The sequence below is a fragment of the Crinia signifera genome, unplaced genomic scaffold, assembly GCF_055691185.1.
Source record: "Crinia signifera unplaced genomic scaffold, ASM5569118v1 HAP2_SCAFFOLD_93, whole genome shotgun sequence".
Lineage (NCBI taxonomy): Eukaryota > Metazoa > Chordata > Amphibia > Anura > Myobatrachidae > Crinia > Crinia signifera.
Window position 1 is genome coordinate 337,403 of NW_028142849.1, and position 17,389 is coordinate 354,791.

At 46.0% G+C, this 17,389-nt stretch overlaps 1 long non-coding RNA gene across 1 annotated transcript; it reads left to right on the forward strand.

Moving 5' to 3' along the window:
- The first annotated feature begins 6,559 nt into the window (after positions 1 to 6,559).
- On the forward strand, positions 6,560 to 17,164 carry LOC146056825 (uncharacterized). The gene is made up of 3 exons (XR_014469429.1): positions 6,560 to 6,714; positions 8,091 to 8,224; positions 17,137 to 17,164. It is a non-coding gene; the product is annotated as an uncharacterized LOC146056825 (long non-coding RNA).
- The last annotated feature ends 225 nt before the right edge of the window (positions 17,165 to 17,389 follow it).

A 17,389-nucleotide genomic window follows, 5' to 3' on the forward strand; every position in this document is an offset into this window, starting at 1 on the left:
AAATTCAGCCTCCCGATGAAATATGTCAGACCACATTATATCCAGTTACCTAATCTAAACGGATATATATAATAGGCATTTTGTGTTAGGGATACAAGGAGACATTAAACACAGGCATCAGCAGGGGCATGGCCTAACTGAGCTAGCGGGTGCACGCGGGGAAGCTGAGCTCCGTACAAATCCTGTACTTCTATCCTGCCTGCGGAGTTTCTGGCTTCCCTGCCCTGCTTGCCTTGATCTCTGGAGACCTCCCGATCCCGATGGACCGCTGAATGCCCACCTGACCGTCATAACTTGGACGAGCAGAGACCCCTGGCCTGCTATCCCTGCTGCGGCCGAGGCTAGGCACCATCTTGGATTTTCTATTTGGCGTCCTGTGTTTCTCTCTGCTTAATCTCCACGTTATTTCTGGGTGCTGCAGCGGGCTGGTTACGGGCGCTGGCTGCTCCCTGTTACAGTGAGCGGTGAGAGCGGGAAGTGTTCCCGTTAAGGGCGCGCTGCCACGGTCCGCGCAGGGGGTGTCTGTGCCATCCTGCCCGCTTGCTCCCTGGACTGTGGCCGCCTGCACACATCCTCCTAGCCCTGACGCCTCGGACCTCCAACAAATCCTCTAATTTTGGGATACAACTTACCTACGGTGGGAATTAATATTGTACAGCGCCCTCACATTGCCGGTTAGTACCTCTGACGAAACAACAGGTTGCAAAGACCCAACATATTTGGTCTGGCTGTTTTACCCTTGGTAATCATCTCATCTGGGCATCCATTGATCCACTCCAACTGTGGTGAGCTCTTTGGTGAGACTGAACTTTCTAGAAATTATCCCAATCCCGGCGGAGTGCTAGCTTAAGATAAGTAAGGATGGAAGGAAAATATTGGACCACTAAAAAATAAGCAAGGTACCCGGGTAATAGAAGAAGTAGAGAAAGCGGAAATATTCAATTAATTTTTTTCTTCGGTATTTACAAGGGAAGAATTTTCAGAGATTCTCCCACAGATTCAATGATCAGCTCTTAATTGTTCCCAAACGGTATGTTTCAGTGATGAAATAGTCAAAAATATATTAGTAACAAATCTCCTGGCCCGGATGGAATACCATTATATCTGATATTCAATGAATCCTTAAAATCAGGGACAGTACCAAGGGACTGGCAAACAGCCAACGTAGTGCCAATATGGAAGAAAGGTAGCAAAACTAACCCTGAAAATAATAGACCAGTCAGCCTTACATCCATTGTGGGGAAAATATTGGAAGCAGTAATAAGAGATAGTATCCAACATTTCTTAAAACAGGAGAAGGTGATAAATAAGGCTCTTCATGGGTTCGTCAAAAATAGATCATGCCAGACGAGGAAGTCAGTAGGGGGTGCACTTGAGGAAATCTGTTACTGTAATACTGTACTTCTTGATTTCGCTAAAGCTTTTGACACGCTGCCTCATAAAAGGTTATTAATAACACTAGGTAATTTAGGGATAGGAGATAAAATTTATAATTAGATTAAAAACTGGTAACAGAACAGATATTGGTGGTAAATGGCATGCATTCCAGATGGGATAAGGTCCAAAGTGGAGTCATACAAGGTTCAATATTAGGACCCAACTTGTTTAATATATTCATTAATTATATAGGTAGTGACATTGCAAGTAAGATTGCACTTTTTGCGGACGATACAAAATTGTGTAAGGAAATGAACTCAGGAGAGGATGTGGATACTCTACATTGTGACTTAATTAAACTTGAAAAGTGGGCGGAAAGGTGGAAAATGCAGTTTAACGTTAAGAAATTTAAGGTAATTCATTATGGGAACAAAAATGAACAAGCTACTTACAGGCTAAATGGAGTTAATATAGGTGTAGTAGAGAAGGACTTAGGGGTCATTGTAGATGATAAATTGGGTAATAGTGCACACTACTCAAGTACAGCAGCAAAAGCAAAGAAGACACTGGCATGCATTAAAATGGGAATGAATTCAAGGGGTGCCAATATGATAGTGCCCCTTTTCAAGGCATTGGTGAGACCACACTTAGGGCCTTATTTTGGTTCATTCTTTCTGACAAAATCCTTGGGCAAAACCATGTGCACTGCAGGTGGGGCAGATGTAACATGTGCAGAGAGAATTAGATTTGGGTGGGGTTTTACTTCAAAGTGAGATCTATATTGCAGTGTAAAAATAAAGCAGTCAGTATTTTCCCTGCACAGAAACAAAATTACTCACCCAAATCTAATTCTCTCTGCACATGTTACATCTGCCCCCCAGCAGTGCACATGGTTTTGTCCAGCTAAGAAGGATTTTGTCAGAAAGAATGAACCAAAATAAGGCCCTTAGAATTCTATGTCCAGTTCTGGGCACCGCACATTCAAAATGACATAAATGAATTGGAACAGGTACAGAGAAGGGTGACTAAACTAGTGAAATGTCTTGAATCACTAGAATACAAAGATAGGCTAACCAAGCTGAATATGTTTTCACTGGAGAAACGGAGGTTCAGAGGAGATATAATTAGTATGTTCAAATACAGGATTGGGAATGAAATGTTCAGTGTCAGGACTATACTCAGTACACACAGGCATGAGGCTCCAGGAAAGGAATTAAGAGGATTCTTTACCATTAAAGTAGTGAAATTCTGGAACAGATTGCCGGAAGAGGTGGTTGCAGCAACTACTGTTAATGAATTTAAATCAAAACTGGATACATTTATGGGCACTAAGGGAATCACATAAATATGACTTACTCAAGTCAGTAGCTACATGTCACATAGATTGACTGATGTCTTTTTTCAACCTTGATTACTATGATTACTATGTAAAATGACTGAACAAAGCAATAAAAAAAAAAAAAACTGTGAATACAAACCATATAATCACGTATACATGTGGCAAGCAAAAAGTGGATAATACATACAAATCACATGAAATTGTGCTTGGCTACACATGGCCCAATTCAGACCATATATGCTGATTATCTTGACTGGGCATGTTCGGTGCGCTGTGTGCATGTACGGTGTCCCCTTGTGAACAAGTCAGCGATGGCTGTTGTTTGCAAGTTGATTGTCAGCCGGAAAGCATTGAGACGCGGTGATAGAAACTGGTGGTGCAGTGTTTACCTGAGCTCCAAAGATTCACATCCTAGCAATCAGGTGTCTAAACCAGGCCTGCAATTTAGTTGTATGTACAATACTCTATCAACAGTACTCTATCAACAATTACAAAGGAAGTAACATAAACATACAAGTAATCAACAAAAACATAGGACAAACTCCACTTAATAGTATGTTAAAATGCTGGCATCCGCCCTAAAGTCACCCTTCTCCAAGAGATGAAGAAAGTCCACTAGGGAGGCCTATGGTTAAGCCATGCAAGAGTATCTCTCCAACCCCTTCTGCACTAACTGACAGAAAATTAAAAATATATGTATAAAATTGAACATCTTTCAATGGAGAAACCAAAAAGGCACATGAAACCAAAAAGGCAATAAATATTAGTGTTAGGAAGCATAAGCTATATACAGAAAATAAAAATACTAAAAGGTCAATAATATATTAAATATTTTAAATAAATAGTGTTAGTGAAGAAAATAAAGTGCTACAGTGCTACCTTGCAGCAACCCCATAATACTCTAATGCTGGGTACACACCAGGACGACTAGGGCCCGATCCCCTCAATCTAGATCCAATTCCGACCAATTGGATGTAGATTGTGTGGTGATTGGGCCCTTTTCTGACCTGGTGTGGACCGATACCGATCCGATGCGCGGTCCCGCGGGTCGGTCGGCCGTTATTGAGATCCTACCTGCTGCAGGTAGGATCTCAATAACGACCATACAGCCAGGTGCGGGTCGCCATCGGATCGGACCCGTGAGCGGGTCGTCAGTGTCTCGTCCGACCCGCTCACGGTGACGCGGGGGGGCACGACCCGCTCACGATGTGCATCGTGAGCGGGTCGTCCTGGTGTGTACCCTACATAAGGGGGATATTCTGCTTCACTCGGAAAGGCACAATCACTCTCTAATGGACAAAACCATATGGACTGCAGGTGGGGCTGATGTAACATGTGCAGAGAAAGTGGGTGTTTTTGGGTGTTTTATTGTTTCTGTGCAGAGTAAATACTGGCTGCTTTATTTTTACACTGGAATATAGATATCAGTTTGAAGTACCCCCCCCCCCCCACCCAAATCTAACTATCTCTGCACATGTTACCCATGTGCATATGGTTCTGTCCATTAGAGAGTGATTGTGCCTTTCTGAGTGAATCAGAATAACCCCCTATGTGGCACCTAAGGACCTGCACATCCTCCTAATGCAGGTTCCTTTCTGCCTCTCACAACAGACATATACTGTATATACTGGAAGATAATCAATTACTTTAGTAAAGCCACTCAGGTGCATGAAAGGGAAGAAAAAAAAAATTCTGGGTAAGAAAAAAATACATTGATTCCCTTCAGCACAATGATTGGCATTATAACCATTTTTTTCATATCCAGTATCACCCGTCCCTTTCATGCACCTGAGTGGTATTACTAAACTAACTGAGAATCTGCCAGTATATATATATCTCCATATCATAGGCGAATCTAGAATCATGGTAATGGGTGGTCCCAGATCTAGACATAATAGCAGGGGGACCTTTGCGCGGCATAGACGCATGTCAAAAAGGGGGCGTGGCCTCATGGGAAGGAGGCATGTCATCACAAAAAGGGGTGTGGTATTACACTTTAGACCTGGGGTAGCCAACTCCAGTCCTCGAGAGCTACCAACAGTACATGTTTTCCAGATCACCTTACAGAATCACAAATGAAGTAACTAGCTCCACCTGTGGATCGTTTAAAATGTTTCAGCTAGTAATGAGTGCACCCGTGCAGCAGCTAGGTTGTCTGGAAAATGTGAACTGTTGGTAGCTCTCGAAACTGGAGTTGGCTACCACTGCTTTAGACCATACACAGTAATGCCCATTACACATTTTAGCAAACTCCATAATACCTATTACACATAAAGCCACACGCCGTAATGCCAATTACACATAAGGTCACACACCATAATGCCCATTACACATTGTGCCACACATCATGATGCCCATTACATACTATATAACAAACCGTAATGCCCATTACATATTTGCCACATAAGTGCTGCTTACCTACGTGCTCATTGCTAGGGGGTTCTTGCTTGATGGCACCATAGTACCCATTACACATGATGCCGCACACCATAGTACCCATTACACATGATGCCGTACACCATAGTACCCATTACACATGATGCCGCACACCATAGTACCCATTACACATGATGCCGCGCACCATAGTATCCCTTACACATGATGCTGCGCACATAATGCCCCTTACACATGATGCTGCTCACATAATGCCCCTTACACATGATGCTGCACACTGTAATGCCCCTTACACATTAAGCCACACATTATGCGTAATGCCCCCACATACCGCCACTTGTAGCGTCCCTTAAGCAATGCCCCCAAAAGTGTCACTCCATCTCTCCCTGCTGCTGCGACTGAGATCAACCTCGAGCTTCAGTGATGCCGAAGGGGGAACTGGCAGCCGTTGAACTGGGTGGGGGTCGGAATTAGCGGGTCCCATGTTATCCTATAGGGAAAACGTTCCAGCTTTGCCTGGCAGTATCTCCGGTTCCCAGGGGGCTAGAGACACGGGGCTGGGCTCGTTGAAAAGCCCCATCCCTCAGCTACAAAATGGGCTAATGGGTGGTCCAGTGCACCCCCGGATCACCCCCTAGATTCGCCTATGCTCTATATGTCTGTCTAAAGGCCCATACACACTGGATGATTTTGAGCTGAAAGCCACTCAGTTTACTCGTTTGAGTTGCTTTCAGCTCAAAAGCCACTCAGTGTGCACAGGGCAGTGATGAGCGGTGATGCGCGCTCCCGTATCATAGCCACTCATCTGCTGGTATTACCAGCAGATGTGCAATGGGGTGGATGGCTTTCCATGGTGCTCCAATAATAAATGAGGATTAATCCATATGTCCTTAGAATCACATGCATGTAATAGGAGCCTGTCCCTCTTTAAGTACAGTATAAATAAGTGAAATGATCACAAAAGTGATCATCCGTTTCCAGGGGATATGTTGGAAATATTACTTGATAAATAAATAGTGACCTTACTTTAGTCCATCTTATTAGAAAGTGAATACCAGCTACATAGCAACATTAAGGGGGATATCCAATCGAAATGCAAAAACCACCTGATTACAATTTTTGCACTTCTGAGTCAATTGTCGAATAAGATCCATTGTAGGAAAATTCTGCAAATGCATTTAATGGCTACCCCGGAAGGCAAATGTGGCTTTGCACCTACAAATGTCCCTCAAATTGCCAATATGCAACCTGCCATAAACCATTGCAGGGTAGGATGACCATATAACTGTATAGTCCGACCAGGGGCGTAGCTAGCGTGAGGCAACCCCCGCGGCCGCTTGGGGGAGCGGGGGCGCCTGCACCCTCATACCCCACGGTGCAGTGCAGGGACTGGGTCGGGACGCGCTGTCAGTCAGCGGCGCCGGCAGCAGGAACTCTCTCTCTCTCCCCTCTGACGGCAGCTAAGCTCCAAGTGTCATAGAGACAGGCTGCCGCTGGCTGCAGATAGAGGGAGCTAGTGTGCAGATCCTCTAAGCTCCAGCCTCCAGCGTGTCCTGTCCTGTACGAGAGAAGGCCTGCCCTGGAATCTTGTGGCCAGCAGCTGAGTAGGTACTAGGTAGTGGTACACTTTGCTGAAGTTTGAGGGAGTGGGGGAGGACTCGGAGGTGGTATGTTTGTGTGTATATATGCTGTGTGTGTGCTTGTATGCATGTGTGTATGTATTCTATGTGTGTGTGTGACTGTGTACATGCTGTGTTTATGTATTCTGTGTGTATGTTTGCTATGTGTGTCTTCTGTACATGCTGTGTATCTTTTTTGTGTGTATGCTATGTGTTTGAAGTTATGCTGTGCTTGTGTGTGTGTGTGTATCTGATGTGTGTGTGTGTATCTATGTTATGTTGGTGTCTGTACATGGTGTGAGTATGCTATGTATGTGTGTGTGTGAATGTATGCTATGTGTGTGAATGTATGCTATGTGTGTGAATGTGTGCTATGTGTGTGAATGTGTGCTATGTGTGTGTGTGTGAATGTGTGCTATGTGTGTGTGTGAATGTGTGCTGTGTGTGTGAATGTGTGCTATGTGTGTGAATGCCCCTGCTCTCCCCTCAGACCATTTGCACTACTAGCAGTAATGGAAGCTGAAGCTGCAGTCATACATATATTTACACAGCAGCTACAGTTAGTAAAGAGTAGACACAGCAGAAACTGAGGTATGTAGTGGGAATAAAGGGGGGGGGACTTGTGTGCAGGGTGTGCATCATGTAAGGAGTGAATAAGATATTGTAGGTATAATGGCTAAGAGGGGTGGGAAATGGAATGTCATAAAATTCTGATGACAAATAATTGGCAAGGAGGAAATGTGCTAACATTATGATGAAAAATGTGAATGGTGGGAGGTGGGGGCATGTTATAAAAAATATGGACAGGTAACACAAATATCATGAGAAGGGGGCATGTGAAGAAAAATTAGAATGGTGGGGGCAATTGAGGATAATTGTGATGGGCAGGGGAGACATGTGAAGAAAAATGTGGGAATAGGGAAATTAAATGAAAAATGTAGTAGTGGGCCGTGAAGGAAAATTGAATAGGCAGGGTGTGTGCATGGATGAGAAGTTGATGAGCATGCAAGACTTTCAATATATTTTGTAAGGTCTTTGGTACTTTCTACAGATGGGCAACGGAGCCTGCCTCCGGTCCCCGCGCCCGTCGCCCTCAAACCCCCCACCCTGAGCGTCCCCCTAACCCTGCCCATCTCCCTGAAGCGGAGAGGGGCAGGGACATGCAGCGTCCCCGCCGAGAGACTGGGACGTGCGCGCGTGTGAAATGCTCGCGTGTCCCAGTTCAGTGTAGCCCCTGCCGCCAGTGCTCGCCAGCGGGGAGGGTCTGGCGAGCCCCGGCCAAGGATGGCAGGGGCTCCATCTGTATATCCATGCCTCTTTCCTTTCTTTACCTCTGCCACAATCTACATTTGTCCCTCTAGGCACCCCTCTCCCCACTCGTCCTTCCTCATCTGTACATCTGCTATCTCCTCATCCTCATGTGGGCCTGCGCCTCCTCCATCCATGGCTGGTGGCTGCCATTCAAAGTGACCAACAGAAACAAGAATTATGGCAGGTAAGCACAATTTACATAACACACATGTTGTGTGTGTGTGTGTGATATATATATATACACACACACACACACATACGTGAGATGTGTCTTTACATATTGTGTCATATTGTGAAAGGGGGTCCTAAGGTAAGTCGCATATAGTGTAGGTGCACTATTTGGGGGGGGGGGGGGGGGGGGGCGCCAGAAAGTTTTTTGGCAGGGGGGAGCAAAATTTATAGTTACGCCACTGAGTCCGACAACGACCATCGGGATAAATCACAATAATAACCTGTTTCTTATTTCCCTATTATAGCTTTATTCTTTACATTGTTCAGCAAATTCTAGGCTGTATTGTTTTGTTCCAAGGACATATATGGTCATTTCCATATCATGTACAGTAGAAGAATTTGCTGTCACCAAGTTTTTGGAGAATTTATTTTGTGTAAATGTATTTTTACTGTTACAGTATCTCATTCTTCTGCTCGATGATCAATTTAATAAATTGCCCCTAAGCACAACTGTACAGATCATCCATACATTGTACACTATAGAGAAAAATGGAATTTGTACTCTATGGTGATCCTGCCACCTTCTGGCCCATCTGCGGTATTGTAAACACATGCTCCAATATACGAGACAATGGGCCAAATGTATCAAGCTTCACAAAGTGATAAAATGGAGAGTAATAAACAACCGTCCAATTATCTCTGTCATGTCACAGGCTGAGTTTGAATAAGGACCACTTTAGAGCTTGATACATCTGGCCCATAGACTTGTTAGGTTTTATTTTGTCACATTAGAACATTTTAAATAAAATATCATTTTTAAATACAATTCATACCTTACAACTTTGGCCATCAGGAAATCTGGAATGGCGGGTGTGGCATAGTGCCGTGACCCCTGTTGTTGTCATTTTGGGGGAGTGCTCAGCGCTCCCTGAGCAGCCGGTCTCCCCTCCTTGCACTGTTAGATACCATGAGTGCATCTATTCGGTGATCACCAGCTGCTTTGCAGAGCAGAGGTATGCAGGCTTGCCTACCCTCCCACATTCACCGGGATGCTCCCGACTTTTACATGAGCCTCCCGCTGCCCCGCCATCCCCCTCATACCTCCCAGTTTTTGTAACCCCTCCTTTGAAATCCAGACTGCGTGTGTGCGCACATCCGGAAATGGCAAGTGTCGGGTGTGCCCACGGGAGGGCACAGCTGTGTGTGTGCACTTACAGGAAGTCTCTGCATCAGGAGGAGCTGGAGACTAGAGCAGGCAGCCGGGGCTCTGTTTCACTCAAGCTGGCCCCAACCACCACACACACAGAGCAGGCTCTGGCTCCATGCTTCAGGTCGGGAAACGCTCATTAGGTCTACAACAACTAGGTCGACAAGCATTGGGTCGATGCCATTAGGTTGACATGGGTCAAGGTCAACATGGATTTAGGTCGACATGGGTCTAGGTCGACATGGGCAAGGTCGACAGTCAAAAGGTCGACATGGGGTTTTTCACAGATTTTTGAGCCGACATGTGCCGTCAGGCGGTATTTCATGCCCTACCATCCACTAGGGCGCGGTGGGAGAATAAAATAGTGTGCCGAGCGTAGTGAGGCAACGAGCCTGAAGTATTGTAAGCGAATTGAGAGATGCAGGGGTATGCGGTGCACTTGAAACTGTGTCCATGTCGACTGTGATTCGGGTCAAAAAACTGAGAAAAACCCCATATTGACCTTTTGACTGTTGACCTAGATCCACGTCGACCTTGACCCATGTCGACCTTAACCCACGTTGACCTTGCTGCATGTTGACCTAGTGGTGTCGACCCAATGCTTGTCGACCTAGTTGTTGGAGGTATGCAATGTTGTATCATTGTTCTAAGAGAGATGTATGGGATCAGTAGTTGGGAGGCATTCCGCCTCCAGGTGAGGTAGCTTTCAATTTAGAAATGTAGTAATGTATGTGACATTATTATATTCAGTAGCAATACACAAAGGTATGACCCAAAGTGGATAGTATTATCATGTAGTGTTAGGATCAACGTATCAAAGACACTGAAGTGGTGGCGACTTAATGATATCTTTGCAAATACTGTATATTTAAGCAAGACTACTAGAACTGAGCGTTTTTAAAAATCTGAACCTGCCCACCATTATGGCATCTGAAGCAATCCCGCTGTCATATCTCAAAGTTTTACCTTGTTTGGCACTTTCAAAAATTGCCATTGAAATCAACTGGGGGCCGCTGATTGGCTGAGACAACTGGTGGGCAAAATTGACTGTAAATCAATGTAATTAAGGTTAATAATACACTTGTGCCCTCATTCGGGTTGATACACAAACCTGCAAAATTTGCAGCTTTGCATGTTCTATAATGCCACCCCGCACACATGTAAATTGATGTTTTGCATAAACATCCATTCGCAGGTTGCGTGCGGGTAAAAAATCATTCGATGGCCGCTGTATGGGAAGAGGGCGGGCAGCTGACTTACGCTAACATCAGCTGCCCACCCCCCCGCACCCACGTCACCAGCGAATTACAATGGGAACACCCATTGAAACGATGGACATTCCCATGGGCGCGACAACGGCCTGCCGCCCCACACCCCCCACCCACAGTGCTGTGTGTGAGCAGACGTTGAATAATCAATTCACCATTGAATCAATTCACCATTTAGCCACTAAGCGGCTGCACATGCGCATAAATGATTATGTGCATGCGCAGTCATCAAATATCGCTCACCGTTGCAAATTCGCAAGTCCTCACTGCCCAATTGCAGCACAGCTGTTTCGCTCCCAGGGATTCTGACAACTCCCTTGGGTCCTAGTGCTCTGCTGCTGTTACCAGTCAACCAGGAAGGGCAATTAACTCCATGCAGCCCCAGTCCATAAAGGCTCTATAAACAGCAATTGGCCGCAGTCAAAGTTTAAGCACACAAAAAGGGGTACCACAAGAGTGGGCTACCACAAATTTCCCTGCTGGAATTATGCGTGTCCTCAGGCATACTAAAATTATTCCCAGTCTTGAGCAAAATTCTTCGGAATATCACAACAAACTTAAACATTTAAATGCAATCAAGTTAAACATAAACAGGTATACATTTCTTCTTTTTACTCCATCACATAAATGGCTAAGGGTCAAGCAAGGGTATGTCCCAAGTGGCCCCTATCCCTCCACCACAGGACTCCCATCCCTCTGTGGTACAGGTTCTTCCATGATGCACATGGATGGTACCCTATATCACGGTGTGCAATCTGCTATATCACTGAGCCTGTGGTGTGCCTTTATTATGTCTGATGGACCTCTTTATAGTCTGCTGTATATGAAATTCAAACTCTTCTCCAGTAAGCGTTGTAAAATCCTGAAGCTCTGGTCTTCTGGGTTCCAATGGCTCCACTTTTTCTGTCATGGCCACTGCTCCTTTTCTGGTCGGTCGCACTGGCATCAGTCTGCCTGAAGTTTTGAAGCCTAGTAATTGTTTTCTGTTCTTGGGATGTACTCCCGATTTGGTTCAGGGGAAATCTGAGGCCTAGCTATCTCTTCCAGGCTTTGCTGTACTGCCTTACTCTGCACAACTGGTTTCTTCCTTTCTTCCAGCAGTTTACATTGCTTTTGGACGTCAGGTTCTGGTGGTCAGGGCATTTGGTCAGTTCAAGGAGGATCGATGTTAGGCCTATCAATCTCACTGTTAAAATCTTTGGGTTCCTCTCTGCTTGCACTTTGCCGGTAATCTTGCTGGTAGTAGGGTGGAGGCTCTTTATAATGCAGACAGCGCCTATGTTGGCTTTGCTCTGTGGCAGGTCTGTTACCTTGTACTGGTCACTTTCACAGCCTTTATGCATTTCTTTCCATTTGTCAGCTCAAACTCCACAACTTCACCTCTTCTGAGACTCCTGAAACTGTTTTCAGGATTGTCATTCATATACACTTTGACTGGTATCCGCACATTTGATGAATCTATACCCCTGTGGTACACTTAACCACAGGACATGACCTGCCATTGATTTGTTATAAACAGCATTTCATACACCAGAGCATTGTGCTCTGAATCACTTCAGGTGTTCCTCCTCGTATGGGACTTCTTGAGGTCTGTTGGCATAAGGCCTTCTTTGAGTATTGATTTGATTGGCGGGGAGTCGTCTTGACCCCTGTAGAGCATCCCACTGTTGTCAGATTCTTCTACTGGATTTGAGGTGCCATCTTCCATGTTCATTTTCCATCTGTAACGGACGTATTTCACAAATTATTTCAATCGCTTCCAAAACCGATCAGGCTATGGCCACGAAGGGGGCCTGACTGGCTTGAGCTTGTTGAATGGTGGTTCCTTGAGTTTTCTCCGGCTCCTTAAACTCTTTGAAGGAGCTTGCTCTTTGCGTGCAAGAATCTTCTGCATAGGTCAGTAGCCATGGGGCTCCACATAGTAGGGCATGAGTGCAGGTGGTATCACTGTGGGTGCTTTAGGCAAACATCTTAGGCTTGTTGTTGAGTCTGCGTACATCTTGCCATTCACATCTATCTATCATTCTACAGGTATCTGTAATCCTATGCATAGTTGTGATAGCACCCCTGTGATGGTGTGATATCATACCTGTAATCCCTGAGGAAATGGCTGAATTAGGACCTCTTCCAATTTCTTCATGCAGGAGTCTGTGGCAGAAGGATTGAAACCCCAAGGAGAACTCCACAAATAGAATGCTACACAAAATAACAGTGACAATAGTTTATTATGCAGGAATATATTGGTCACCACTGCAGAATCAAACTTGGTTAATGTCAAAATGCATGTAACAATAATTTGCATAATACACTGGTAAGATGGTGGGCTCAATCACAACCGCAAATGACACATTGAAAGGGACATAGAAAATATCCTTAGTTATTCACATATATTACAGGTAATGGCACCTTCAATTATAATGGTCACAGATAAATAATATGTCATGAACTGTCATAATATATAAACTGTCTACGGGATGGCACTGCACCAATCATGTGCTGGGGAATGTCTTCCAGATGAAAGCGTGAAATGAAGCAAACCTGTGCACAGTATTTGTAATCCAAATTGGTTTTATTGAACAGGCACTTGTTGTGTAAAGAATAAGCTTCCAACAGGTGGTGCTAGGTACAGCATAGGCTTCCGATGGAGGATGTTGTGACTAACAAAACCTCCTGTCTCTCTGTGCTGCTGGCAGTAAGGTTCCTGATAAGGGCTCTTCAGGATGTCTGCAGCTGCTGGCTCTGTCCAGTCAACCAGGGGTGTGGTATAACACACCGACAGTCGGGATTCTGACAGTCATTACTCCGACGTCGGAATCCCGACTGCACAGCGGGGGGAGCACAATGAAGCCCCTTGCAGGCTCGCTGACCTCGCCACGCTGTGGGCACGGTGGCGAGCTGTGCTCGCCAACTATTTTATTCTCCCTCTATGGGGGTCGTGGACCCCCACGAGGGAGCAGTCGGGATTCTGATGTCAGAGTAATGACTGTCGAATCCTGACTGTCGGGGAGCCGTCCGGCACCCTCAACCAGGAAGGGCAATTAACCCCTGCAGCCCTAGTCCATGAGGTCCACAGTTTAAGCACACAAGAAGGGTACCACAGGAGTGGGGTACCACACATACACACTATATGCACAAAATATCTTTAACGATAACCATCATTTGGGATGCAGTTCATTTATTGTCTGTCAAAATACGGACGACCAAAATACCGGCAACCATTGGTACATATACAGACAAGTTCAAAATGGCAACTTTTTGGCATGTCGACATTGTAAATATCTGTATTTTGTCCATGTCAGCATTTTGAACATGTTAGTATTTTGACTCTCTGCTGATGCTTGTCGGTATTTTGACTGTCTGTATTTTGAATGTCAGAAATCATAATGAACCCCTACAATCCCTGTTCAGGAAGAGCATGAGACTTGTACAGAACTCACACAGGTGGCTAATCTGCAGCTTCTGTAGCAGCAGAGGCAGAAAGTGTTTGCGAGCCTGGTACAAAATCCCAGTTGCCCTGACTTGCAAACTCTTTCACACTAGCCACCTGCCATGGCATAAAGCCAGGCGTGTGGCATAATTGGGAGGTGGGCCCAGGGCAGCGCTGGGAGATGTCCCGGGTCTAATCCTGGTCAAGACCCGGGTTGAAATCCTGGAAAGTTGGACCAGGGACAATTTTTTCAGGACCCTGATATTTATGAGGAGCTGCCTGTGCCGCTACTGTAGCTCCCTGCCGCCGCTTATCGGAGAGTCACAGAACCAGCCGCCTGCCACACGGACCACACCGCTGCCCCACGCCACATGGACCCCACTGGCAGCACTACCGGCTGATCGCACCACAGACCACACCACAAGGACCCTGTTGACTGCCACTAGGAGCTGCACACCCCAAGTGCCCCGCTGCCTGCCTCCGCCACACGGACCTCACTGCTGGCTGCACGCCGGTGCAACCACAGGGTCCGGGTCCGATGCGCACGGGAATACGCATGTCAGGGACAGCCGATTTGGTCCAATTTCAAGGCCCGATCCGTTGGAATCGGCTGAAATCGGACCAAATTAGCTCCGTGTATGGGCACCTTTACATGAGAATAGACTGGATGCTGCCTGGCACTTGGTGTAGTGGTAGAGTCAGACCATATTTTGCATTTTGCTGTGAATCCTTAAACCAAGGAGCACCCTCTGAATCATAGTGTTCACTCTAGGATTTTTTTAGGGCAGGGTGGTACCACTGAAGAGGGCACATGTCCACAGAAAGCGGTGCAGCCTCATGACATGCCCCCTTTTTCGTTACTTTGGCCAGGTGCCCAACCACCCCTACATCAGACGTTACCTTACCTTTAATATAACTTTATTTCTGTGACCACAGTTCTATAGTGTGATTCTTGTAACAGTGGTATCACCACCACCAGCTTATACAGAAGGCTAGCATAGGTGTGTGCACATTGTGTGTTAGGGGTGCACAGGAACCCCCTAATGCTGTGCCCCACCCTTATGAACACCTCTGCCGCTACCAATACCAGCAATACCCTTAGCCAAAGACTTTTGCTTTCTAGCACTGTATTCATTCAAAGAAGCGCCTATCAATCAATTATATGTGTGTTTGCATTGTTAATTGAACTAGACCATTGTCATATCACTAAATACCTACGGCATCCATATATGTTTATGACTTTATTTGCATGTACTGTTACACAGAGTAATTAGAAGATTAAAACTGAAATAGGCAGAAGATTTTGGTGTGGCTGAGAGACTTTTTATATGGTAGCGAGTGCCAATAGATGATGGAAGACACGCCTGGTTGGCGGTGTTAGATACGCCCAATAGGTGGAGCTATGCACACTCCTTTGACGGTGCACCCCCTAATAAAATGTGCTGCACACGCCTATGAAGGCTAGTTATGTATAATGGACGCTACAGGCTACATACATATGGTAAGACATTACCACCATACAGTCCGTGCGGTATCTAGACATTTTGGTGCCCTGTGTCAGGAAGAAATTTGCTGCTCCTATAGCAAATAAAGGCACAGTGTACACGAAGGCACACGTAAAAAATTAGGGGCATGGATTTATAGGGAAGGGGCGTGGCCACATAATACCAATAGCACTGTAATGTTCATTACACACTTTGCTGCACATTATAATGCCCATTACACATTATGCCGCACACCGTAATGCCCATAACACATTAAGCCGCACACCATAATGGTCATTACACATCACACCATAATGCCCCTTACATTCTACACAGCAAACCGTAATGCCCATTAAACACACTACATGGCACACTGTAATGCCCATTACACAATATGCTGCATACTGTGATGCCCATTACATATTATTCTTACATGTAATGCCCCCAGTACTGTTTATAAACTCAATGCCACCAGTAGTGCACCTTAAACAATGCCCCCAAAAGTCCCACTTAAATTTTGTTCCCAGTCCAGTCAGGCCGGCATCCTCTGCCTTCACTGCTGCTGTGGTGAGAGGAGGAGAGCAGAGCAGCAGTGAGAGATGTGCTCGGTAGGGTGGGGGAGAGGCAATCTACAAGCTCCACACTGCTGCCAGCGGAGGGGCATCCGTCGCTAGAGGGACAGGGTTGGAGCAGGTAAGAGGCAGCTTCTGCTTCCAGCTGGGAGTGTCCCAGAGCTGCTGCCAGCCAGAGTGGGATGGGGAGGAGAGGCAGCTTCAATCTCGGGGGGGAACTGCAGCCATGCGCACAGGGCAGCAACGGACTGCGGCCCACAGATCGGAACCCCGGTCACCGCAGTCCCTGTATCGGCGGGTGGCGTGCTCACCTAGGACACAAAAAGAATGGGCCCACTGATGTCAGGGGTGGGCCCAGCCACCACCGTCACTATTGGGGGCAGGACCGGCACCTATGTAGATGTTGGGCTTCCTTCCCCCAAGCTCTCCCTCGCATCGATTGACACCTAACGTGGCGGAGGGGACGTCCAGACCCGGGCCCGCTGTTTTAGGCAAAAGGATTTGCCTAGCGGGAACACTACTTCTATATAACCACATGCACAGGTAAAATGCTCTAAGTAGCATTGCACCCATGTCAGTATCCCAGGGCCTGCTACTCAATGTACATATGCGGGGAAATGTAATAGGGTCCAAGTTTGCAGAGGTTTGGGATTTTGTCTGAGATTGACCATATTTTTAAAGCAGCAGCCATTTACAAGGCAAAATAAACCTGTTTTTTTCCTTGATGGCTGCGTTAAAATTGAGGGCAATCTCTGCGATATCCTGGACCTCCGCAAAGTCTGACCCAGGAGGATTCATCTCTCAATCATTGAGGTGAAACCCACAGGACATGTCCATGCTGAAGTCTTTAAAAGAGTAGAACATGGTAGGACTGTCTAAAGAGTAATACCCTTTGACAAATTTACAACCCCCATATTGGCTTGTCATTTAAAATTTATTGCAGTAATGTTTTGTTTCTATGTTACAGACACAAGAAAACAATAATGCATCCTCAGGTGAGATTCAGCACTCTCCAGGGCTTTATATGTCCACCTGTGCCACCCCATCCTCCACCAGTGGCCCATTTATAGTAGTCCATACTGGGATTAGGGCAGTGCCAGATTAAGCCTTCGGGGGGCCCGGGGCACTTTAGACAGGGGGGCCACCTTGCACTTGTCATTACTGGCCGCAAACTGCATAGGAGAATATTACACTGTCAAAACACAGAGTAAAGGCAGTAT